The 25,360-nt window shown below is 43.5% G+C and overlaps 1 pseudogene; it reads right to left on the bottom strand.

Moving 5' to 3' along the window:
* Positions 1 to 579: 579 nt before the first annotated feature.
* The window catches only part of LOC127682559 (60S acidic ribosomal protein P1-like), a 30,835-nt pseudogene continuing 6,054 nt past the window's right edge, over positions 580 to 25,360 (bottom strand).

The following is a 25,360-nucleotide window of genomic DNA, read 5'->3' as shown; positions in this document are numbered from 1 at the left end:
CAGTTTTCAGGAAATGCTTCGTTGAGTAATATGAATTTTCTGAGTTAAAAGCTCCTCCCTATAATGCTTTGAAGTTAATGTTTTGGGTTAGCATACAGAGTACTGGGTTTCATCATATCATAACCTTCTCCATCCGTGTGTGGTGTTATGCTCTGTTCTCCTTATTCCCTTCTGCACTGCCCTCCTCCCGCTGGTTCCTTTTCTTTCTCCAGTAAACGCTCATTCTGCTGTCTTGTTATGTGTAGTCTATTCCCTTCACATATCTTCCCCCTCTCATTATCCCCTTCCAGTCAACAGCTACTAACGCACACACGTGGAAACACGACACATGCACACGAAGTTTTCAGTCTAGGTTCTGTGTATGAGGAAAAATGTGCATAATTTGTCCTTCTGAGACTTTACTTTTTTAAAGATAGGGTCTCATTATGTGGCCCCGGCTCTGACATGGGCTGAAGACTAGGTCCGCCTATCTCTGCCCCGCCCCCGGAAGTTTAAAGACATGTGCCATCATGCGTGGCTGATGTTATTATTTTTTTTAAACAGGTTCAGCTCTTTGTTGGACATGTTAACAAATGCAGTTTATTCAAAAAGACCAAAGCCTGTGTCATCTTCTGACTCCTCAGATTCTTCCTTGCTTCCACTTTCTTCTCCTCAGTGGGGGCAGCAGTAGTGGGTGGGGCAGGACCAGCAGCAGGCGTGTCTCCTGGAGCGGCCCCCAGCCCCTCCATTGCAGATGAGGCTCCCGATGTTGACAATGGCCAGAACCTTTGCAAATAAGACAGGCCAGAAAGGTTCAACATTGACACCAGCTTCTTTAATGAAGGCATTGATCTTATCCTCCGTGACCGTCACGTCATCTTCATGCAGGATGAGGGCGGAGTAGATGCAGCCATATTTGGACTGCTGGCAGGGTGCTAGTCGCTGGATGAAGTGAGGGCCTTATCCCAACGCGGCCTTAGCTTCTCGGGATGAACCGAGTGCCTTGGAGGCTGCTGAGGAAAGGAAAGTCTGGCTGATGATTTTTATGATCTCCTGACAGTATGATCTCAGGACAGTAGGAAAATGGATAATGAGTAAGAAATATTGGTAACTGAGAAACTTGTATGCATAACAGAAATATATTGCATGCCCTCTTTTCTCTCTACAGTGCAGAGAATGGCACACAGTGGTCTAATAAAATCTTTGTTTCCAGAAATCAACTTTTGGAACCTGAGCATGCCAATTTCTGTAACGTAGATTCACCCTCTTGAATTGCACCAGTCTCCACCCAACCCCATTGAGAGGTAAGGTTACTCCAGGAAGAAATTAAACATGCCATTACTACATGACATTCTGCAAAGGTCACTGCCATTTCAGCTCTTCTGACCCATGAGAAATGCAAGAACTATTCCAACAGAGAGTTTTTACAGCTCTTGTTGTCAATAGTGTATGTGCGTTTTGTGTCGACTTGTCTAACTTAGAGCCATTTAGGAAGAGGGAACCTCAACTGAGAAACTATCCCCACCAGACTGGCCCGTGGGCAAAGCGGTGGGGCATTTTCATGACTGATGATATGTTGCTGTAGAAGTGCCCAGCTCACTGAGGGCAGTACCATCCCTGGGCTAACGATTCTGTGTACTAATAGAGGTCAGGCTGAGTCAGCCACGAGCCACCCAGTCAGCAGCACTCCCCTCTAGCCTCTATATCAGCTCTTGTCTCCACGGTCTAGCCCAATTTGAGTTCCTGCCCTGACCCTCCTCAGTGATAGACCAAAATATGGAAGTGTAAGCCAAGTAAACCCTCTCCTTCCTAAGTTCGCTTTTGTTCATGTTGTTTTGTCGCAGAACTAGAGATCCTAATTAAGACAGATTATTGCAAACAAGACTTCCTGATGCCAGCACTCGGACAATGGACTCAACAATTTGTGCTGTGACAAACTTTCAGGTGGTTCTTATACCTGCTCAAGCCCAAGAACCACTTGCTACAAAATTGCTATAAAATTATGGCCAAGAGCCTGGCATTGGATTCAGAAAGCAATATTCGGAAGGGAGAGCAAGGGCAGTATTAAGGCATCTTCCAAGGCCTGTTTGTTGTTTGTCTGAATAGGCATGTTAAATTACAATGATGATAGAATAATTAATTCCCAAAGAGCAATTAACTACTTAGGCCTGACATTTAAATGAGGTCACAATCTCTTATGGTCATCTAAGTAGTGGGGACTGTTTTTATGCTGAAAATCTTGTTTTGGAGAAGATTGATGGATATTTATGTATCATAGAGAGCTGTGGTAGAGACTGAAATTGTCACTCTTTGTGTGAAGGTGCTTTGAAACCACAGAACACTTTGTAAATCCCATTAGTAAAGGATTGTTGAAAATGGTGGCAAGTAAAGCCAAAGAGAATGAAGAGGCAAACAGAGAGTATGGGAATCAGGACAGGAGGACTCATTCATTCATTCATTCAGGTTTTTTAGGCACAGACTATTTACTAATTTATTTATTAAACTATTTAATGTTAGGGACTTGGAACAAATGTAGAACATATCAGAAATAGCCCCTGATTTCTATTAAGAGGAGAGATACAGTTACTGGTTTCGTAACCTACGTCTAACTCCGAAATCTAGAAAAGCATTCTTGAAACTAAAGATCCCAGTTTCATGCTCACACACACTCAGCCGAGAAACGTTCCTGGATTGTGGAGAGAGAATGACAAGACAAGAAGTTCCAGATGACATCCCTGGAAGAACAAGCTCTCCAGCTGCAAGCAGAGGGCTGAGGAAAGGCAGGTTGGGTGAGAGGATGAGGACTGGGGCTGGGCAGACATGCTGCGGAGGGAAGAGGGCCCAGAAGTCCTAGGTAGGAAGGCAGCAGTGTTTGACCAGCTGTAAGCAGGCAGGGCAGGGGTGCTTATACTGGGCACAGGCCCGAGAAGAAGCAAGAAGAATGCACAGTAGGAATCAGACTACTTTGCATTAGATACGTTAGAAATTAAGTTCAATGCCTCGAGTCAGACATGTGACTGTAATGAGTTTAAATATAAATGGAGGTTTTTCTTCCTCTCCCAGAAGTTCAGAAGTGGAAAGCCCTCCCTTCACAAATCTGCTGAGCACTGGCTTAGCCAAGGCCTTTTCACAGAGCACCCTGCATCAGGAAGCTATCTCAGTCTCCACCCTGAGGACTACTGCTGTCTTTAGAAAATAGCCCTTCTTCTCCTTCGGTAATTTTAGGTAGGTCATTGTTTTGTCTGTGACTATATTGCAAGCATGGTTGGATGCAGGCCTCTGGCTGTTTCTCCTTGGGATTTTATACTGCCCTGTCCCCAGAGGTACTCTATGTTCACATCCACACAACCATGACAGGGACGGCGTGATAGAAAGAGCTGAGACATTGAGATCAGGCCAATCTGTACTTAGGTCTGTCTGTGTGACTCTAGGTGGGAACCTAACTTCTCTGTGCCCCTGGCACCTCCTCTGTGAAAGGAAGGTCACACAGTACCTTCGTCACTCGAAAGATGTAAGGCCAGTGAGATGCATCAAAGTACAGTTTCTGGCAAAGCAGGCATGCATGGAAGGAACCTTCTGGGACTGGCTCGCACTGGTATTAGCACACGTACCTTATCACTGTCTGAAGTGAGGTCCATCTTTCATCGTCACCCAGGCAAGGTTGATGACCACATCCAAGGTCCAGCCAAGCACGACTCAGTACTGCGACTGCCTGAGTACAGGGGACACATATGATGCGATCGGTCTGATATTCCATTGTCAAGTGGCAACTCCATGTTCCAGCCATAGTCAGACAGAATATAGGTTAAATTCGGAATAGGAGCCTTTTCAGTGCATCCCCTTGTTTCCCTTTCTGACACCTTCCCCTAAAAATAAAGAGGACAGGATCTGTAACTTAGAGCTTGAGATTTCTACTGGAACCTGCCACCACTGAAACAAATAAATACTTGTCTAAAGAACACCTGGCTCTCCTGTGGCAAATCATACTCATATGGATTTAATGGCTGAGCCATCTCTCCAGCCTGTGTTCTGCCTCTGATATCAACTATGCCAACCTGTTTACCCTAGAGTTACCTCAGACGTTGGTCATTGGCATTGGGTCCTTCACACCATCCACCATGGCTCAGAGGCCTCCATACTATCTTCTTAACAGAGTCTGCAACAATGACACACCACAGGCTCACCCCCTGGAACTCTGTTAGCTTGGCTCTCAGGGAAGAACACACCGCAGGCTCACCCCCTGGAACTCTGTTAGCTTGGCTCTCAGGGAGGAAATGCCAATGGTAGCCTTGACTCTAGAGTTTCTTCCCAGGCATGGAAGCATGTTCCTTTCGCTTACTTCAGCCCCGATTTTCTTCCTCTGTCTTGCATATAGACTGGCACAGACAGGAGAGTGTCAATCATAAACCAAGCCCTGACCACCAAATACCTTAAAATAACTTGATAATATCCCACTCCGGATGTGTATTTCACTTCGCCATTTCTCATCTCTGAGACTACCTGAGTTCCTAGGATATGGCAGGCTCTGCTGTCACGCCTACTCTCCTGTTCTTTCTTTCTTTCTATCTTTCTTTCTTTCTATCTTTCTTTCTTTCTTTCTTTCTTTCTTTCTTTCTTTCTTTCTTTCTTTCTTTCTTTCTTTCTTTCTCTTCCTTCCTTCCTTCCTTCCTTCCTTCCTTCCTTCTTTCCTTCCTTCCTTCCTTCCTTTCTTTTTCTGTTTTTGTGGATTTGGTTTTTTCGAGACAGGGTTTCTCTGTATAGCCCTGGCTATCCTGGAACTCACTCTGTAGACCAGGCTGGCCTCGAACTCAGAAATTCGCCTGCCTCTGCCTCCCAGAGTGCTGGGATTACAGGCGTGCGCCACCACCGCCTGCCTTCTCATTGTCTTTCTTAAGGCTGGCAAACAGCTCACGAGGTCCATAGATTGTGAACCATTTTGCCGCCAAGCCCCTCCACACTCACACTGCTAACCTTTGTCATCGTGCCTCCTAAGTATAAAATACAGTGGAGATCAAGACTTCTTTTCTGCCAGCTTCTCTGGTTGGCTTTCACTAGCAGGTGGGTGTTTCACAAATGATACAGTTGGCCCAGTTCTCAGCAGAGACTCACCACATAGCCCTTAGCTATGCAGGGCCTTCTGGGTTCATGACAATATCAAACTCTGTGGCAGAAAAAAGAACATGATCATTATTGTGAAGAATGAGCCCTTATGAAATGCAAATCAATTACATGTAAGCATTAAAAAAATTCTTCTGCACCCAGAGAAAGGGAAGACCAGAAGAGTCTGATGCTATGTGAGTAGGCCTTTGAAGAATGAGGCCTGTGATAACAGTTGAAAGGGAGAGGAGGGGTGGGGTGTGAGAAAAAGCAATAGTTCCAGAGAGAACATGCAAAGCTGTAACAATGAATATAACCCTGTACTGTCCCTTCATCTTAGAAGCCCCAACAAGTCTCTTCTCATTATTAAAAAGCAATGTTTCTCAACACAACACACAGACCTTTCTTCAGGACTCAAGAGGGAGGCAGAGGATTCACATGGGATAAGTCTGGAGATGCAAAGGGACCAGCCCATCCCGCTGACGAACCAATGCTCTCCCTTACCTACCATTTCCCATGTCCAGCTCCTTTCTCCCATCTAGCTTTTGGAAACTGTGTGGGAGCCTACTGGTCAGCACGCTGGGGCCTTTGGCTCTATCCTGATAGAAGCTGTGGGGAGGCAAAGCTCTTTACGAGATGGCCTCTGGCACCTTTATGTCCTCAGACTTTCATCACAGTGAATGGTATAAGCAGGCACTTGGGACGGGCAGGTGGCACCATCCAGTGCTAAAGGTCTCACACAGGCTTCAGGCATCAAGACCCTAGCTTCACAAAAGGCCCAGTTCTTACAGAGGCCTATAAAATTGGGATTTCTCAGCTTCTGGAAGAGCATGGAATTAGGATTCCTCAACTCTTGACAGCAGCCAATGCTACAGTTCCTAAGTCTGGGATATCTGACTCTATGGATTTGACAGCTCTCTGAGACTCATCTAGTGACTAGGGCCTGCATGAAATAGTTAATCTCATTGACTACTTGTCTGGGCTACTAATGACCCAGGAAATCAAGGAATACCTCTGCCTTTACCCGTGAGGGCAGTTCAGAGAATTAACTGAGGGGAAAGATTCACCATATATGTGGGTGGCACCATGTAGAATAAGCAGAAAAGGAATTTGACCTGAACACTAGCATCTATCTCTCTCTGCTTTCTATTTCCCAGAGATGTGAGTTGAGACATCCCATGCACATACTCTGGCTATCAGGTACCATCTCCCTCCACGACTTCCCTGCTATACTGCATTTATCTCCATGAAGTATGACCCCCAAAGAAACTTTTCTCCCCCGAGTTACTTCTTGTCAACTGTGTAGATCATAGCAACAACAAAAGCAAATGACATCCTGACTCATCCCATCTGTCTACTGTAGGCATATAATTTTCACAGCCTACTTTAATAAGGGTTCAACCTCTCCTCTAGCCCACCACCCATCAGATGTAGTAGAAAAGAAAGGTTATTAGGATACATGGGACGTGGACCTGTTTAAAAATAATTCTTTGGGGGTGATTCCAGTCTTCATTGTTTTCAGTCCAGTCCACTAGCAAACACCAAACACGAATCAGCAGCTGCAGTCCAGTCCACTCGGCAGACACCACACATGAATCAGCAAGGGCAGTTCAATCCAGAAGAAACCTCGAGGCTCCCCAATCATCTGAGTCCACAGACGTGACAGAAGCCACAGGAACTTCACGAGAAGTTCTTTGGTGAGTCTTTCTTTATAAAGTCACCATGAGTGAAGCTCAGCAACGCAATGTAAGGTGAACCAACACGTGTGTCTTCAGTGAAGACTAGCGAGACAGAGCAAAGTGAACCAGTATTGAGCTTCTATTGTCAATGGGGTTGTATTTATATTCTTTCTAAACATCTCTCATCCTTTCACATGTCTGCTATAGCAAAACATCCTTTCACTTGTCTCTGCTTCAACAAAACATCTTTCGCCTTTCTGCTTCAGTAAAACATCCTTTCACCTGTGTCTGCTTTAGCAAAACATCATTATAACCCGAGTCTCCAAAGAACCCAGAAATGTCCAGTTTAGTCTACTTACCCTCATCCTCAGCAATCTATCCTCCCTTCCAGTCCCCCTGTATTGGTCCTTTCATTCTTACTCTGGCTACTCTTTTGAACTGCTGAGCCATCTCTTATCTTTGTGGTCACTGTCACAGCTGCCACCCTTTGGGAGGCAATTTCTCTGCTTTCACTCTGGCTGATGTTGGCCACTTGTCCTTGTCTTCCTTGTTAGTGCAGCCAGCAGTATTGCAGCCTTCCCTGAACACCATTCAGCTCTGCCTCTTCTCCAACTACCAGGTAGCTGGTCATTCCACTGTGTTTGCAACCCATGACTGGCTGCTCTGCTGTTTGTTTATTGTTATTTCTTCAAGTTATCAGTTCCACATACTCTATAAAATGTAGGGAAAAAAGACCCCAGAAAGAAGCCTTTTAGGGACCTAATGTAGCACCATGAGAGGAACTTGCTGGTTTACCAAGTGAGCCAACCAGCACTTCATACCAGAACTGTCATAGCCAGTGGTTAATATGGATGGTCAACTTGACACAATCTAGAATCATGCAGGAGACAAACTTCTGGGCGTGTGTGTGTGTGTGTGTGTGTGTGTGTGTGTGTGTGTGTGTGAAGTAGTCTCTACATCATGTTATTCAAGTGGGGAAGACCCAGTTGAAATATAGGTGGCATTATTCCATGGACTGGGGTCCCAGACTAAATAAAATGGAGAAAGCAAGGCAAACTCCCTACTGCGGGCATGCTAGACCATCATCGTCTTGTCAATTCGCTGTACCCTCAACATGTGAGCCAAAAGCAGATCTCCCTTCGAACTGCCTGTGGCAGGTGTGTTGACGGAGTGACACAAAAAAGTAACTAACCTGCCTGGTGGGGGGTGTTCACACCAACTGCAGCAAACTTTTCCTACAAATCAGAGTTTGCGTCTGAAACAATCACGCAGTTAGTCCTTCCATTCTAGTCAGAGCACTTGCTCTGCCAGACCACCAGGGGACGGGGACGGGGCCCACACTGAAATGCTTGCAGAGGTAGCTAAAGCTTAGCAAGATTCAGGAGAGCAGAAACTCCAGTACGAACTGTTAGGAACAGCCTCGTCTAGGGGCAACATCAGCAGAGGTTTCAAGCAGCAGCGATTGTTGTGTAGTTTCCTCAAGACACCTATGGAGAGGTCAACACAGCAGGTGTTGGCATAGGGCAGCCTGCTGGTGATTGGCCTCAGTCATTCTGCTCAAGGCAGTAAGGGTAGCAAGGGAAGAGCCCAACTGTTAGCAATCTGAAAGTCAAATTGTCCCATCCCCCAGTGTCTTGGATTTACTTACAGGGAAATGAACACCTGAAGGAACACTTTCAGTTAAAACTTATCAGTAACAGTAATATCGATCTAAAGAGGGCTTTAACAATGCTCAACACCTGCCCTGTGCCCATGGCAAGCTGAGTTCCTGTCTTCTGCCTCCCTTTTATTGGTAGATAATCCAACCAGAGTTAGCAGCATGATTGCCACTACCTCGCTGCGTGCAGACTTTGAGGAGACAGGTGGCAAAGCTCGATTTAGTATGCCTGTATGCTACATACTATGGCCTGGACAGTGTGTGTGGGACCCATGAGTCTCCACAAGAAAGGTGGCTCGTTAGCTTTTCCTGCCCTCTTTAGAGGACACAATGAGCTTTAGCAAAGTCATCCAGTTTACCTAAGATCGCTCTGCTCATCAGTGTCATTCTGGCTGTGTCCCTGTGACTTCCAAGTATGCGTCATTAGTCGCCTCGTTATCACATCCCAAGCCGCTGCAGTTCTTGAAGAGCCAGTGACTCCATTTGTAAAGCATTTGTAGAAATTTAAGAAATATTTAAAATGATGAAAATATTTATAAATATTTGTACTCTACCCCAAGATGGAGATTGAACAGATGCCATGCGATAACATAAAATATGTATTTGTATCTAGGGGGACATGTTGGGGAATTAAACCTAAGGTCTTGCACCTGCTAGGCAAATGTTATTAGCGCTGAGCTTTAGACAAGTACCTGAATAGAGAATCTAGCTAGCTCTTCTGTGAATGTAGAGGGCGTTCAGACACAATGTTGATGTTAGTTTTCTCCATTCAAAAAACCCCAGAATGTTTACACTCCTTTGTCTTGTACTGTGGCATTGCACTTCAAAACCTTTTTAAGCACGCAGGAGCAACTGTTACATGTTCCTGTGTTTTTCTCAGTCTCTGTGATACCAAACAAGCCACAGACACTGACAGCTGATTGTTTTTTCAGCTTCTCTTTATCTGCCTTTTTTTTTCTCTCCCTCTTCTTCAGAAAGCTCAATAGAACTCACCAAAAATAATAAAAGTACTTCCTAGGAGGTTAAACAAGGCTCCATTGTCCTCAGGCAGAGATAGCTGACCTGGCATGCCCTTGGCTAAGCCATTAAACACTTCTCCAAGCCAGTCCTCACTCACTGGGCAGGTGTTTGAGCAGGTGTGGCAGCCTTGGGAAGGATGCTCACTGAAGCACACAACGGACAGTGTATATAATTACACCACTGTGACTTTGAATGCTGTACTCTTCCATGGCTGTGACCCAGCTATGACTGGGGGTGGGGCACTAAAATAATGTCTTAGTTTTATCTTCTTAAAAAAAAAAAAAACCTTTAGCAGGTTAGACTTCCACATCTGCCTCCTATAGGGGAAAGGCTTTCAAATTCTCCCAGTTGGTTGCAAATTCCTCCAGAGCAGCAGCACCCTGGATCTCCAAATAATGGTATTAAGTAAGCAAGTAGCTGTGGTCCTGAGATGCACAGCTTCACTGTTCCCTTGGCAGATTGGAGGAACACAACCCTGGGCAAATGCACAGGCTGCCCTTCTTGTATCATGGTGCGTGGACTGCAGAGCATTAATGCTAAGGCGCAGAGCATCCTGTATCCCTGTTGAGAAGCACAGGGGAATCTTGGTAAGTTAGAGGCACCAGCTCTAGAAACAGCTACAAGTGGAGCAGAGGTAAAGCAGCTTTTATTTTTCTTTTTAAATTGTGCACCGGACACACTGTCCTCTTCCACAGCCCCCGCCTCCTCGGCAGTGGAGCAGCAACATTCCCATTTCACAGATGCGATCAAGGCTGATCCTAAGGATCTTGCTTGCTTAGCATTGTCGTGGTCAGTGCTGGAGTGGACCACTCCAGTGGTCTTGCCACTTCATTTCTAACCTTTAAAAATTATTCATTTTTTCATAACTCATACATATACAATGCACTTCAATCACATTCCTCTGTTATTTACTCTTATTTTTTCACCACTAAAACTTTCTTTGTCCGAAGAAAGCCTCCTTATATTTTCATGTCTTCTTCCCATTCCTGATCTACTCTCCCCGCAGTTACTGCAGAATAAAGACAGATATGGCTCAAATTCGGCAGAGGGGGGAAGGTCATGTCAAGAAACCCTATTATCCCCTAATGTGATACATTTACTTTACTGTTAAGAAAACCCTCCTTTAATGTAAGAAAACATTGTAATGTAATATAACGACATCCATCTGCATGCTTTTAAACACTTGGAAAAGGGACATTGTGGATAAAAAAAAAATCGTTACTTTCTTTCTCCATAAAGGTCAACAGTGGCACACTAGGCACGGCTCTGTCCTTTGTGAAAAATATCTCTGCCATCCAACATGTACTGGGACACTTCCTGCTGGACAGAACAGATCTTGGAAGGCCAACTTGAGAATAACATCTGGCCAGGGGCCATGATCTCGAAGAGAAACCTCATTTGGGCTGAGACTCAAGGAGCATTTGGGGGTGGATTTTCTTTCTTTACTGTGTCTGATTTATTGTTAGGTGAAGATGCTCAAATTCAGTCATAAACTAAAATAAAATAGATCACAAAAGACCCCATAAAATGGGATCACGTGGTATGATCCCATTCTTCAAAACTAGTGGGAGACAAATAGGGAAAGCATGAATGAGAGATTTTTTTTTCTTCTTGCAGTCTTAAGAATTTACAGGAAAAGGAATTTGTTTTATGTTTCATTCATTTATTTATGGGTGACTTTGTGTGTCTGTGTGGAGGCCAGAGGACCACCACTTGTGGGAATCTGTTCTCTTTATCCACCATGTGGGTTCCAGGCATCAAACTCAGATCCTAGGTTTAGCAATAAGTACCTTTACCTGCTCAATCATCTTGCTGGTCAGAAAAGAAATGCATTGGAAGGACATGGACATTTGTAGATGTGTCAGTGAGTTATTGCACATAACAGCTCCAAGCTTACTGACTTTAAAACGAAGTCAGTCCATTTGGTTGAGCTCTGTTAGACTTGTCTTCCTGTGTCTGAGGACACCTGCTGTTCATGGAGTGGTCCTGCTCCTGAGTGAGAGGATGGAGCCTGGGGCTTCTCCTCCAAGGATTCCTTTGGCATCCTTTGGCATCTTTGGCTGTTATTGTTCTTAGGATGAAGTCATGTTATGAGACAACTGGAAGCACTTATTGTTTCTGGAAGGCGAGGTGTTAAGCTGGTACTCCATATCCAACACACGCACATGTACACAGACACACAGACACACAGACACACAGACACACACCTCTAATGGTCAACTAAGCCAGGAGGCATCTGGTGCAAAGGGTAAGAATTAGACTCCAGCTCTTAGTAGGACTTCTCTCACAAATGTCATGAGTTTTAGAAGTCACTAATGGGGCTGTCAACACATTGAAATTCTTCGGCAGATTTGAAAGGAAAGCTGGAGAATTAATCCTTAAAAGGCTTTGCGAAGTCCTATGTGGCTTGGTCCTGAAAACCTGACTGGAGTAAACCTGACTATGAGGCAATGGAGGAAGGACAGACACACAGTCACATGTACAGAAAAGCTGGGATTGGACAAGCCATGTGCTCTGATGGACATACTACTACCATTAGCAACTGATAAACTCAATGTGTTTATTTCAAATATCGAAATTGAGGAAATGGGTTTGTAGTACACAAATGAACAAGGCGGGGGTGGGGTCATGATATACAGCCGAACAGAAAGGAAGGTTTAGCTAATCTGGGTAGGGGATTTCTATAGGGGGCAGCCTCAGGCCGCAATCATATCTGAGGAGGAAGCTGGGGTTGATGGCTTCTTTGAACACCACTAACATTCATACTTTGACCAAATGAAGGCTTTGCCATCCCTCTATATCTCATGGGGAAGGCTTTCTCATTTCCATGGGTCCGAGACATTGAGGTCCTTGACACGGATGTGCCTATGTCAACAGCACACTCATTCTGTATTTTCCACTCTCCATAAGCCTCACGACCAGATCTGCTGAGGGAAACAAAAGACTGAACTCACTAGTGTGCCATCTCAGCATAAGGGTACTCCAGCATTTCAGTTCCCAAGGCTCCTCTAGCTGGAGAACGAACCTCCATTTTGTCATTTGCATATGCTTTATGGTTGGATAGAAGATCTGACCCTTAGGTTGGCATATTAGCATCTGGGTCAACACATGTACTCGATGGAAATGCTTGCATCAATGCACAGAGATACATGCATTTCCATCTCATTCCAGAGGGAATCTAATTGTGTCTTTGTCTTTCCATCTTTAAATGGCTGGGAAGACAAGAAATTGACCCTTAAATAGCTTCCATGTATGAGTAAAGTTATACACAGCTCCAGATTTCTTGATACGTTGTTTCTACATCTTATTAGGCAGCTCATCTTTGATTGTACTATATATTTCAGCTCTGGTAGCTTCTCTGCCAGTATGCAGGAGGGGAAGGCTTTCTTCTTCTCCTCCTCCTCCTCCTCCTCCTAAAGATCCTACTACAAAAGCCTGTACTCAACACAACTGGAGAATCTGGAGGAAATGGACAATTTCTTAGACAGATACCAAGTACCAAAATTAAATCAGGATCAAATAGATCATCTAAACAGACCCATAACTCCTAAAGAAATAGAAGGGGTCATAGAAAGCCTTCCAACCAAAAAAAAAAAAAAAAAAAGCACAGGACCAGATGGTTTTAGTGCAGAATTCTATCAGACCTTCAAAGAAGACTTAACACCAATACTCTTCAAACTATTCCACCAAATAGAAACAGAAGGAACACTACACAACTCGTTCTATGAAGCCACAATTATGCTGATACTAAAACCACACAAAGATCCAAGAAAGAAAGAGAATTTCAGGCCAGTATCCTTTATGAATATCGATGCAAAAATACTCAATAAAATTCTTGCCCACTGAATCAAAGAACACCAGACAATTCCCACTGTGATGGGCTATGATGAGTGGTGACAGTGTGAGCCCAGATGACCTGTTTGACAAGTTGCTGGTGTCTGGCATTTTGCCACCACATGAGGACAGCGGCACAGACCCCCACTGTTACTTTTCCTGGACTCCTGGACTCATAAGAGAAAACACAAACTGTGTTCTGACTGGAGAAAGACTTAAAACTTCAGACTATTTTGAATATATGAGAAAAATCATGGAGAAACCCCTGTGATAGATGGGTCTTCCTTATTCTCTGTGGTCATGACAGAAACAAGAATGAAAGTCTGATCCCACATTTAGAGAAAAGGGAGATGTTTGCTAGTCTGCATGTATTCACCCTTTCCTTCTTGAAACTATGGATGGATTTTTTTCCTTCAAATTTTAAGTCAAAAAAGTATTCTTGCATAATATAATACTAGGGGTGGGATGCCTTGGTTTAGGAATGTCAGTGCCTAGTGTCACCTAGGAATTGGTAGCTATCCTTAATGAAAAGATGCTCCGGGCAGTGGTGGAACACACCTTTAATCCCAGCACTTAAGAGGCAGAGGCAGGCCTAACCCTAACCCTAACTCTAACCCCTAACCCCTGACCCCTAACCCTAACCCTAACTCTAAACCTGACTAACCCTAACCGTAATCCTTTCTGAGTTCAAGGCCAGCCTGGTCTACAGAGTGAGTTCCAGGACAGCCGGGGCTACAGAGAAACCCTGTATTGAAAAAAAAGAAAGGAAGGAAGGAAGGAAGGAAGGAAGGAAGGAAGGAAGGAAGAAAGAAAGAAAGAAAGAAAGAAAGAAAGAAAGAAAGAAAGAAAGAAAGAAAGAAAGAAGGAAGGAAAGAAAAGATGCACAGATAGGTAAATATTAAAGTTCAGTAGGTAGGCAAGAAGGTAGTTAGGTAGATGATAGAAGATAGATAGATAGATAGATAGATAGATAGATAGATAGATAGACAGATAATAAGATAGGTAGATGATTAGAAGACAATTAGATAGATAATTAGATAGATAATTAGATGATTAGATAAATAGATGATTAGATAGATAGACAGACAGACAGACATTGGTTTCAGAGCATCATGGGCATATGCTGTTGTGTGGCTTACCATTTCTGAGTGTCAAAAGGGACTTTTGACAAATCACCAATAAAAAGATTGGTGATAGACTGGCTGAAGAAGTCACAGTCCACTCTTGGACTGGGCCTCTATGTCAGCTTTCTGACAAAGGGCAGTGTGAAGACAAAGACAGCTCAGTCTTGGCAGGCTTCCTGACTACCTGGTCTTCATGCTTCTTCCTAACACTGTCCTGGATCCAGCTCACACTTAGAGACCTCAGCACCTTGGGAGAGAATCAACAGGAAACAATGCTCCCTGGAGGAGAAAGCAAGCGAAATATTTACACAGGGAGATTGAATCTGATTCCTGAATGAGCTTTCCCTGTTCTGAAATCTCCGTGGCTGGAGAAACAGGCCACAACCTTTATCTCACGGATGTATAAGGTTAAACCTCAAAGAGATTCAGTAACATACATGAAGCTACACAGCCCACTCAAATGCAGATCAATTTGACATTTTCTTCTACTCTTTCAGAATCCCTTTTTTAGAAAACGGTTGACTTTGAATGTCTTGCACAGGCACCACCTTTCTCTGTTGTGTGACACAGGACTCAGATGACACACTGATGTCACCTGCTTGGCATCCTCAGGCATCTGATAGAAATTTCAGCTTAGTGTCTGAAGTCCTTGCATCAACATCATTTAATGCTCCTGGTGGCTGTGTAAAGACTGAATGGCAGGTTTCAATCAGTGCTGAGAAGACTGATAAATATGCTTAGAGCTAAAAGGTGCTTTTCCAGAACACCCTGCTAGTAATTAGAATGCCAATGTCCTCTTTCCTTTTGCAGAATCAACACCATATCCAGAGCAAACTGTGTGACAATACATACAGTATTAGGTGAAAGTCATTAAACTCCCAGGGATTTGATTTAGATGAGAAGGAAAGCAAAAGAAAGTGAACAAAGTTGGAATTAAAAAGAAAAAAGAATACTGTTCAAGTCTAATTTGTATTTTGTTCATAGATACAATCTAATAAAGATCTCTGGCTCCTCAAAACATTCAATTTGTTTTGACGATAGCAGCAACAACAACAAAAAGATTGGTGATAGACTGGCTGAGGAAGTCACAGGCAATGCTCTTCAGTAGCATGCCCAGAGAAAGGCTCTGGGGAACCATGGCAATGAACGAGTGACAGCAGTCAGGAGTGTCATTATTTCCCTCTTGGTGGCTGCGCTGTTGAGCAGTATTCAGCATAGCAGCCATTGAGCTCACTCCTGAACTCCTAGTGTGATCGAAGCTGCTCTGTTCTGACCTCTGTCAACAAAGAAGAAACATAGGGCAGGCGGGTGTCCAGAGCATGCATCTAGGAAAGGGTGGTTGACCGTTGTCTGTAATGACCATTACCTCAGGTAGTAGGACGCTGTTCTTTGACTATGTTTCCAAAACAGAGGCTCATTCGGTGGTCAGATCTGCCAAGCAGACCCATCCTTGTCTCTCTAGTTTGCTTGCTTTCCTCTGTTCACTCCAGTAAAGAGCCACAGAACCAGGGTCAAGTTGCCTTTTTATTGCCTATCAAAAGATGCTACCTACCAACTCATTTAAACCTGCTCTTAGCCTCCCTAGGGAAGACTGCCATCAACAGATGGCATCAACTGGGGCATAGAGTAGAGAAATATTTCCAAGTCTGAGAGCTGGTAAGGGGCAGAGTCGATGTCTCTGATCCCCTCACTCTCACTTTGGTTACTACCTCTTGAAGCTTTTGTAAATGCACCGTGAAACTCTTGCCCTTGGCCTCAGTTTTCTTAGTTACTGGAGAGCAAAGTTTCCTGAGTGAGAGAGGCGGGGGAGGGAGTTTTAGGAGAAGCATATTGTTAGGATGGAAAAAAGGAAATATGCTGTGGCTGTTCTCTTAACCTCAGAGTACAGTTGGAATCAGCTCAAGGAATGGACCCCATAGCTTCCCAGTGAGAAGTTGAAGGTCATCTTAAAGATGGCTTGGTGATTTCAGAGAAAACAATCCATGTTTGCAGCTGCCTCATCTTCTGAAGTTCGGCATGTATGGCTCTGAAGTGCTATAGATTTGGCTGAAGTTAGGGTAAATTCCCTTTTGAGTGTAAAGAACACATCTGTGTGGAGATATTACTAATGGATTTATGTTATGTTTTGAATGATAAAAGTCCATCACAGGCTCTAAGGTGTTTAAAACCTTCCATCTACTGCCACGAGTGCTAGCTTAGGAGGTGTCTTAGTCAGGGTTTCTATTCTTGCACAAACATCGTGACCAAGAAGCAAGTTGGGGAGGAAAGGGTTTATTCAGTTTACACTTCCACATTGCTGTTCATCACCAAAGGAAGTTAGGACTAGAACTCAAGCAGGTCAGGAAACAGGAGCTGATGCAGAGGCCATGGAGGGATGTTACTTACTGGCTTGCTTCCCCTGGCTTGCTCAGCTTGCTTTCTTATAGAACCCAGGACCACGAGCCCAGGGATGGTACCACCCACAAGGGGCCCTCCCCTCTTGATCATTAATTAAGAAAATGCTTAGCGAGGCAAGTGGGGCTTCCAGGAGGCCAGCAGGGAGAAGTCTGTGTGCTCCAGTAAATCCAGTGGGCCCCAGCAGGAGCCTTCAGGTGCCTGCTTTAGGATCTGAACAGCCTGGGCCACAGCACTCAGTCTCCAGGAAGTGTGGGAGACCTGGTGTGCACCCAGAGGCAGTCTGGGAGCTCACAGCACAGCTCGTTCCTGTGGCACAGAGCTTAGGCTTCAGTCCTGAGGCCTCTGGCAGTAGCCCTCAGACCTCTCCGCTTCAGGATCCAGATCAGCCTGAGCTGCAACACCACATCTCCAGGTCCTGAAAGAGGCAAGTGGGACTTCCAGGCAGCCAGCGGGGAGAGGTTGGTGTGCTCCGGTGAATCCAACGGGCCCCAGCAGGAGCCTTCAGGTGTCTGCTTCGGGGTCTGAACAGCCTGGGCAACAGAACCCTGTCTCCAGGCAGTGCAGGAAGTAAGCTGTGCACCAGAGGCCACCTGGGAAGGGGCAGCTTGCACTGGTGAGTCCAGCATTGACAAGACCAACTAACACCAGTGAGAACTAGATGGCAAAAGGCAAACACAGGAACATCACTAACAGAAATCAAGGCAATATGGCAACATCTGAACCCAATTCTCCTTTACCAGCATGTCCTGGATACCCCATCACACCAGTAAAACAAGATTTGGATTTAAAATCACTGGTCATGATGCTGGTACAGGAACACATGAAGGACATACTTAAAGAAATTCAGGAGAAAATGGATCAAAAGTTAGAAGCCCTTGCAAGGGAAACACAAAAATCATTGAAAGAAATCCAGGAGAATACAAAAGCCAATAATGAGGAAATGCAAAAACTACTTAAAGAAATACAGGAGAACTTTGGTCAACAGGCTGAGGTCATGAAAGAGGAAACACAAAAATCTCTTAAAGAATTACAGGAAAGCACAAACAAGCAAGTGAAGGAGCTAAGCAAAACCATCCAGGATCTAAAATCAGAAGTAAAAACAACTAAGAAAACTCAAAGGGAGACAACTTTGGAGATAGAAAGCCTTGGGAAGAAATCAGTGGACATAGATGCAAATATCAACAACAGAATACAAGAGATAGAAGAAAGAATCTCAGATGCTGAAGATACCATAGAAACCATAGACTCAACAGTTAAAGAAAATGCAAAAAGCAAAAAGCTTGTAACCTAAAATATCCAGGAAATCCAGGACACAATGAGAAGACCAAACCTAAGGATTATAGGCATAGATGAGAGTGAAGATTTACAACTTAAAGGGCCAGCAAATATCTTCAATAAAATTATGGAAGAAAACTTCCCTAACCTAAAGAGAGAGATGCCCATGAATATACAAGAAGCCTATAGAACTCCAAACAGACTGGACCAGAACAGAAATACTTCCTGTCACATGATAATCAAAACCCCAAATGTACTAAACAAAGAAAGAATATTAAAGGCAGTAAGAGAAAAAGGCCAAGTAACATATAAAGGAAGACCTATCAGAATCACAGCAGACTTTTCACCTGAGACTATGAAGGCTAGAAGATCCTGGGCTGATCTCATGCAGACTCTAAGAGAACACAATGCCAGCCAAAACTACTATATCCAGCAAAACTCTCAATCACCATAGATGGAGAAACTAAGATATTCCATGACAAAACCAAGTTTACCCAATATCTATCCACAAATCCAGCCCTACAAAGGATAATAGGAGGAAAACACCAATACAAGGAGGGAAACTTCACCCTGGAAAAAGCAAGATAGTAGCCTTTCATCAAACCCAAAAGAAATTAAACAATCAAATTTAAAAAATAACGTCAAAAATGACAGGAAGTAACAATCATTATTCCTTAATATCTCTTAACATCAATGGACTCAATGCCCCAATAAAAAGACATAGACTAACTGACTGGATACGTAAACAGGACCCTACATTTTGCTGCTTACAGGAAACACACCTAAGGGTCAAAGACAAATACTACCTTAGAGTAAAAGGCTGGAAGACAATTTTACAAGCAAATGGTCTCAGGAAACAAGCTGGAGTAGCCATTTTAATATCAGATAAAATTGACTTTCAACCCAAAGTCATCAAAAGAGACTCTGAGGGACACTTCTTGTTGGTCAAAGGAAAAATACAACAAGAAGAACTCTCAATCCTGAACATCTATGCTCCAAATGCAAGGGCACCCTCTTTCGTAAAAGAAACTTTATTAAAGCTCAAAGCACACATTGCACCTAACACAATAATTGTGGGTGACTTCAACACTGCACTTTCCGCAATGGACCGATCAGGAAAACAGAAACTAAACAGGGACATAATGAAACTAATTGAAGCTTTGGACCAATTAGATTTAACAGATATATGTAGAACATTCTATCCTAAAGCAAAAGAATATACCTTTTTCTCAGCACCTCATGGTACCTTCTCCAAAATCGACCATATAATTGGTCACAAGTCAGACCTCAACAAATATAAGAAGATTGAACTAATCCCATGACTCCTATCAGATCACTATGGAGTAAAAGTGGTCTTCAATAGCAACAAAAACAACAGAAAACCCACATACACATGGAAATTGAACAATATTCTACTCAATGATACCTTGGTCAAAGAAGAAATAAAGAAAGAAATTAAAGACTTTTTAGAACACAATGAAAATGAAGACACAACATACCCAAATCTATGGGACACAATGAAAGAAATGCTAAGAGGAAAACTCATAGCCCTGAGTGCTTCCAAAAAGAAAATGGAGAGAGCATACATTACCAGCTTAATGACACACCTGAAAGCCCTGGAACAAAAAGAAGCTATTTCACCCAGGAGGAGTAGAAGGCAGGAAATCATCAAACTCAGGGCTGAGATCAATCAAGTAGAAACAAAGAGAATCATACAAAGAATCAACAAAACCAGGAGCTGGTTCTTTGAGAAAATCAACAAGATAGATAGCCAGACTGACCAAAGGGCACAGAGAAAGTATCCAAATTAACAAACTTAGAACTGAAAAGGGAGATATAACAACGGAAACTGAGGAAATCCAAAAAATCATCAGATCCTACTACAAGAGCCTGTACTCAACACAACTGGAGAATCTGGAGGAAATGGACAATTTCCTTGACAGATACCAAATACCAAAATTAAATCAGGACCAAATAGATCATCTAAACAGTCCCATAATGCCTAAAGAAATAGAAGGAGTCATAGAAAGTCTTCCAACCAAAAAAAAGCACAGGACCAGATGGTTTCAGTGCAGAATTCTATCAGAACTTCAAAGAAGAGTTAACACCAATACTCTTCAAATTATTCCACAAAATAGAAACAGAAGGAACACTACCCAATTCCTTCTATGAAGCCACAATTACGCTGATACCAAAACCACACAAAGATCCAACAAAGAAAGAGAACTTCAGACCAATTTCCCTTATGAACATCGATGCAAAAATACTCAATAAAATTCTTGCCAACCGAATCCAAGAACACATCAAAACGATCATCCACCATGATCAAGTAGGCTTTATCCCGGGAATGCAGGGTTGGTTCAATATATGGAAATCCATCAATGCAATCCACTACATAAACAAACTCAAAGAGAAAAACCACATGGTCATTTCATTGGATGCTGAAAAAGCATTTGACAAAATTCAGCATCCTTTCATGCTTAAAGTCTTGGAAAGAACAGGAATTCAAGGCCCATACCTAAACATAGTAAAAGCAATATACAGCAAACCGGTAGCCAGCATCAAACTAAATGGAGAGAAACTTGAAGCAATCCCACTAAAATCAGGGACTAGACAGGGCTTCCCCCTCTCTCCTTATCTTTTCAATATTGTACTTGAGGTACTAGCTCAGGCAATTTGACAACATAAGGAGGTCAAAGGGATACAAATCAGAAAGGAAGAAGTCAAACTATCATTATTTGCAGATGACATGATAGTCTACCTAAGTGACCCAAAAAACTCCACTAGAGAACTCCTACAGCTGATAAACAACTTCAGCAAAGTGGCAGGTAATAAAATCAACTCAAGCAAATCAGTGGCCTTCCTATACTCAAAGGATAAGCAGGCTGAGAAAGAAACTAGGGAAATGACCCCCTTCACAATAGCCACAAACAGTATAAAGTATCTTGGGGTGACTCTTACCAAACATGTGAAAGATCTGTATGACAAGAACTTCAAGACTCTGAAGAAGGAAATGGAAGAAGACCTCAAAAAATGGGAAAACCTCCCATGCTCATGGATCGGTAGAATCAGTATAGTTAAAATGGCCATTTTGCTAAAAGTAATCTACAGATTCAATGCAATACCCATCAAAATCCCTACTCAATTCTTCACAGAATTAGAAAGAGCAATTATCAAATTCATCTGGAATAACAAAAAACCCAGGATAGCTAAAACTATTCTCAGCAACAAAAGAAAGTCTGGGGGAATCAGTATCCCTGACCTCAAGCAATACTACAGAGCAATAGTGTTAAAAACTGCATGGTATTGGTACAGTGACAAGCAGGAGGATCAATGGAACAGGATTGAAGATTCAGAAATGAATCCACACACCTATGGCCACTTGATCCTCGACAAAGAGGCTGAAAACATCCAATGGAAAAAAGATAGCCTTTTCAACAAATGGTGCTCGTTCAACTGGAGGTCAGCATGCAAAAGAATGCGAATTGATCCATCCTTGTCTCCTTGTACTAAGCTCAAATCCAAATGGATCAAGGACCTCCACATAAAGCCAGGCACTCTGAAGCTAATAGAAAAGAAACTGGGGAAGACCCTTGAGGACATCGGTACAGGGAGAAAGTTTCTGAACAAAACACCAATAGTGTATGCTCTAAGATCAAGAATTGAAAAATGGGACCTCATAAAATTACAAAGTTTCTATAAGGCAAAGGACACCATCAAGAGGACAAATCGGCAACCAACAAATTGGGAAAAGATCTTCACCAACCCTACATCAGATAGAGGGCTAATATCCAATATATATAAAGAACTCAAGAAGTTAGACTTCAGAAAACCAAACAACCCTATTAAAAAATGGGGTACAGAGTTAAACAAAGAATTCTCAACTGAAGAACTTCGGATGGCGGAGAAGCATCTTAAAAAATGCTCAACTTCATTAGTCATTAGGGAAATGCAAATCAAAACAACCCTGAGATTTCACCTTACACCAGTCAGAATGGCTAAGATTAAAAATTCAGGAGACAGCAGGTGTTGGAGAGGGTGTGGAGAAAGAGGAACACTCCTCCACTGCTGGTGGGGTTGCAAACTGGTACAACCACTCTGGAAATCAGTCTGGCGGTTCCTCCGAAAACTGGGCACCTCACTTCCAGAAGATCCTGCTACACCACTCCTGGGCATATACCCAGAGGATTCCCCACCATGTAATAAGGATACATGCTCTACTATATTCATAGCAGCCCTATTTATAATTGCCAGATGCTGGAAAGAACCCAGGTATCCCTCAACAGAAGAGTGGATGCAAAAAATGTGGTATATATACACAATGGAGTACTATTCAGCCATTAGAAACAATGAATTCATAAATTCTTAGGCAAATGGATGGAGCTAGAGAACATCATACTAAGTGAGGTAACCCTGACTCAAAAGGTGAATCATGGTATGCACTCACTAATAAGTGGATATTAACCTAGAAAACTGGAATACCCAAAACATAATCTACACATCAAATGAGGTACAAGAAGAAAGGAAGAGTGGCCCCCTGTTCTGGAAAGACTCAGTGAAGCAGTATTCGGCAAAACCAGAACGGGGAAGTGGGAAGGGGTGGGTGGGAGGACAGAAGGAGAGAAGGGGGCTTCCGGGACTTTCGGGGAGTGGGGGGTTAGAAAAGGGGAAATCATTTGAAATGTAAAAAAAAAAGAAAAGAGAAAAAAAAAGAAGAAAATGCTTAGCCAGGAGGTGGTGGTGCACACCTGTAATCCCAGCACTCTGGGAGGCAGAGGCAGGCGGATTTCTGAGTTCAAGGCTAGCCTGGTCTACAGAGTGAGTTCCACGACAGCCAGGGCTACACAGAGCTACAGAGAAACCCTGTCTCGAAAAACAAAACAAACAAAACAAACAAACAAAAACAACAACAACAAAAGAAAATGCCTTACAGCTGGATCTCATGGAGGTATTTCCTCAAGGGAAGCTCCTTTTTCTGTGATAACTCCAGCTTGTGCCAAATTGTCATACAAAACCACCCAGTATAGGAGTTGTGGATCCTTTGGGATGTAGGACAGAGCTGGCTGACATAACCAAGAGGGATGGGTCTTGAGGGTTGAAGCTCATCCCTGCTTCTGTCCCAAGCTCTTTGCTTCCTGATCTGCTAAGACACAAACAAGCCTGGCCACAGGCTCCTACTGTCACAGATCAAGTCATCCCTATCACGATGACTGACGGTCCCCCTCAAACTGTCAGTCAAAACCAACCTCTCCTCCCTTACAACTGCTTCTGTAACGTCTTCTGGGACAACAATGAGAAGGGGAACCACTAGAGAGGATGATGTTCTGTGTCACCCCAGTGGGGGTCACATTTAAGAGGGGACATTATCAATCAGTGCACAAGGACAAAGGATGCGGTGAGTGAGTGAGCAGAGCACTCACCCTTACTATAAAGAGTGAATTAGAATCTTCAAGCCATGACACAGGTTTTTCCCATTTGGGATATCACATGACACTCTTGTCATCCTTGCCCTGGCTGATCACCGAGGAGTCTCAGGCAGATTTGCCAAGTGTTGTGAGAACACAGCTGAGTTCTAACAAGAGCCCAGTGGATAGCCTGCTGGCCTGCTTTTGCCTATTCCTGAAGACATCCTTCAGTAGAGCACTCTGCATTGCTGGGCCAGGTGCTGCATGTGCCCATGGTTTATGACCATTCAACACATGACTGGGTGCCACTGTTGCTTTTGCTTGAACTTCTCTCTACACTGGGGCACACTCTGCTTCAGTGGAGAGTGTCGGGGTGTCGGGCGGGATGTCAGGCAGGCTTTGCCTGTTTCCTAATTTGACATTTCATCAAGATGGGATTTAGAGACCAGAAAAGATAACATTGCAATATCTGACCTTAAGAAAGAAACAATAGCTAGGTCTTCAGTGTTTAGACACTCCTCTGCTCATGTATTGCTTGGATAGCCCTGACTTCCCTTTTTATTGTTAATATATGTCTCCTTGGCATCCTGCCAACTGAGACACAGAAGACGGAAATGGAAACATTTAGCTGGGAGGAAAATGTGGGGAACTGGAGGGCTGGCATGGGGTAGTGACTTCTCGTTGTGCACAAGGAGGAGGCTTACCCTAGGCTGTCCAGGGTGCAGGCACTCACATGTCAACCACTATACGTTACCTCTCTCTTTTGTTCAATTATTTAGGGCAAAAGAAAAAATTCAAGGCAGAGTCTTACCATATAGCTCTCACTAGCCTGGAACTTTCTATGAAAACCAAGCTGATCTCAAACTCAGAGATTCACTAGCCTTATTATTCTGAGTACACAGGAACATCTATGTGACTCTTGCCTCTAACAACAGGAACAGCTGGTGTGTTCATAGGAGGGTATGTACTATAACACAGAAGACAGGAGTGCCTCTGTGCAGTGGGTCTGTCTGGTGCTGCTAAGTTCTGTACCCTAAGATCTCCTTGTCCCCAAAATGGAGATCCTCAGGGACAAGAAGACTCTCATGTACACCGTATGACATGATGTAACCTTGCCCCTCAATTTAATTGGTCAATAAAAGGCTAAAGCCTATGGTTATGCAAGAGGTAGGTGGGTTTTGAGTTACCTGAGGATTTGTTCATCCCTGAGGATGTCGTTGTCAGGGGCAACCAGATCTTGGGGTACAGAATTTAGCATTTGAGTGTCTAGCAGCACCAGACCAAACCTCTACACCTCTAGGCAGTTTCAACTTGGGTACCTGGAATTGAAGGTGTGGATTACCATGTCTGGTGAGAGAAATGTTTTGAATATTGAAAAAAGTAGCCTGTAGTATTTTCTAAAAAATATTCAAACATTAGCAAAATATATAAGGTGGGAAACGACACTCCCTTAGTCAGCCCCTTAGTTCCAGTCTGTAGGAATAACCTTGGCATTTACCTTTTGATACTGTCTGGGTGCGCATAAACAAAGCCTGTGCACATACCGGTGCTTCACGTGTGTGCCCTAAAGCTTTATTGTTTATTTTTAAAATTTAGCTACAAAGCGGAGATATCTCAGACGCTAGTAAACTGTGCCTTTCAGATGTAAACTTCTGTGATTTCTAAATGCTGTTATAGAGAGACACTCTGCTGAAGGCCTGGAATGCTTTACTCTCTGTACTTAATTGAAGTTAATTTTGGTGTGTGTGTGTGTGTGTGTGTGTGTGTGTGTGAGAGAGAGAGAGAGAGAGAGAGAGAGAGAGAGAGAGAGAGGAACAAACATTGCTGTGCTGTCCAGAGCAGCTTAGACTCTTGTGCTTTGATAAATCCCCCACCTTAGCTGGTTATCTAGGA

The sequence above is a fragment of the Apodemus sylvaticus genome, chromosome 1 (assembly GCF_947179515.1).
Source record: "Apodemus sylvaticus chromosome 1, mApoSyl1.1, whole genome shotgun sequence".
Lineage (NCBI taxonomy): Eukaryota > Metazoa > Chordata > Mammalia > Rodentia > Muridae > Apodemus > Apodemus sylvaticus.
Note: the sequence above shows the minus strand (reverse complement) of the source record. Positions and strands in the feature narration are given on the sequence as shown.